Raw genomic sequence first — 2,290 nt, 5'->3', positions numbered from 1 at the left:
TTCCCTGAAGAAAATGTCAGAAGCAGTGATGGCGATTATCATACTGTTAAGCCACTGATTCAAATACCTTAATAGATTTCCTCCAGATTTCTTCCTAGACAAATGAACAGATACACATTTCAAACAAGTATAGTCCTCTTAATTTTAACTACTAATGGTTTAGTATTGTTATCAAATCAGAAGACAAATGCATTTTTGACCAAAATTATACTCTTTTTCTCTCTTCTTCTCCCTCCTCATCCTTTCTTTTATCTTTTTCTTTACTTTCAGCATGCGATGACTATTGCAAGGTGTGTTTGACATGAAAGTGGAGACATGTTATTTGGTGGAGTATAATAGATATTGAGATTTTATTGGCCAACTTTCATTTTTAGTAAAATAAATCTCCAAAACAAAGGAATGAGAATGATAAAAGTACTGATCCTGGAAATTTTACATTTGGGTAAGCTGTATAAATGCTATTTACCTGTTTATCTAATCTCAATGTAAATAACTAAAATATTTAGTGTTCAGAAATAAAAGTAGGTCGTATGTGAGCAATAAAATTGGGAACAATTTTATAGAGTATTTTTGTTATTATTTTGAGAAGATATGCAATAAACCACCAATTCATTGTAGTATATTACATAAGTCAAGTTATTGTACCAAGGTATGCATGTCTGTAAGACCAAATATAAACACAAATTCTGATAAGGATTGGTAATGTACTCTAGTTAGTTAGTCACATCTCGCTCCATTCTACACTTCCTATGTTACACTTGAACTCAGAACATGTAAAAATTCTTATTGGGCTTTTGCTTAGGCTATTCCCTCTGTTTGGAACATATTTCCTCTCTTCACTAATTAACTTCTATTCATCATGCAATTCTGCTAAAGTTTTCCTTCTTTGGAAAGAATTCTTGGATGTGTAAGGCTGATTGTTTCTCCATATACTTCCATAGGACCTGGTCTTTCATCTATCATAAACTGGCTTGCCTACTTACTTATCAGATCCCTAGTAAACTAAGTTCTATGAAGACAGAGATTATTCATCTTTCTATACTCAGAGACTTACCTGGTTCAGAGGGGGTGCTTAAAATTTGAATATTTAATAGCATCCACTCAATTATTTTATAATTACTACATCAGCTTAAAAATGAAAATAAACTCTTAAATCGGTAGAAAGAAGCAAGTCTAGATCATTAAATTCACTCATAAGGCTTTATTTTTGTCATTGTGACAGAAAGAAATATTCCTTTCTTTTGAAGTTTTTTATTTTTTTATATTCAATACAGACTCTTGTCTAATTTTGCAGTTTCTTCTTTGACATTCCTGATATGACAGAAAATGATCAGTCTTCTCATTTGCCAATCTTCGTTTGCCAAGTTGGAATGTTCAAAGCCAGGCTAATTTCCACATAACATATACTACATTTTCTTACCTAAAAGATCAAAGAAAAACACTATGCTTGACATGATTTATTTTTGACAAATATGTGTAGCCTGTTTTAATATGTGAAAACATTTTTCATTAGATTCCTGAGGGAGAATTATGTCTCACTGGATATATATTCTCATTTTAATGAAGTGTTACTCTTTCCAATTTTGTTTTGTCTTGTTTGGTCACCTAGTATCTCTAAAGAATGCATGTTCTTCAATATAAATGTTCCTGAGATGAGTTTCACAGTATATAATATAGGTGGTTTTAAAACATTTAATGTATTGAAGCTGTTTAAACCTAACTTGGAATTTCTTATGTTTTTCTCTGCTGAATTTTTTAAGATTTGCATAGCAATAACTAAGAGTCAAATTAACTCTAAACTTTCCTTCATTTCCCTTTCAAATGAGGTAGTTAATCTATATTTTCCTTTATTAACTTTCTATTTTCCATCTTATTTTGTAAATACTTTTGATGATGTTTTATTTTATTTTCTCTGACATTGTTCTCCTCTATTATTTTTAAGGACATCTTGAATAATTGTGCCTTTTTAAAACTCTTCATCTCTCAGGATAATTTCAAATTGAAATCTATTATTTGCATTTTTCCCTCATTTTTTGGGGGGGATCATAACAATACATAGTTCCTGCTTTCTTTGCCCCCCCTTTTTTTGGTTATGTTTTTTTTTTGGAGAGGTTTTCACTATAGGGCGCATGCCCTCGCCAGACAGACAGAGAGAGACATAGAGACAGAAAGCGAGAAATCACCCCCCAGGGGAGATAGTCACTCTGCAATCCCTTCTCCTCCATTCTCCTCTCGGGATCTTGGACACGCACGCACACGCGTCTGGCGTGAGTTTTAAGCCACCGGGTCC

This window comes from Tupaia chinensis, unplaced genomic scaffold (genome assembly GCF_000334495.1).
Source record: "Tupaia chinensis unplaced genomic scaffold, TupChi_1.0 Scaffold000237_1, whole genome shotgun sequence".
Taxonomy (NCBI): Eukaryota; Metazoa; Chordata; class Mammalia; order Scandentia; family Tupaiidae; genus Tupaia; species Tupaia belangeri.
The sequence above is the reverse complement of the archived record's forward strand: the minus strand, read 5'-3'. Positions refer to the sequence as shown.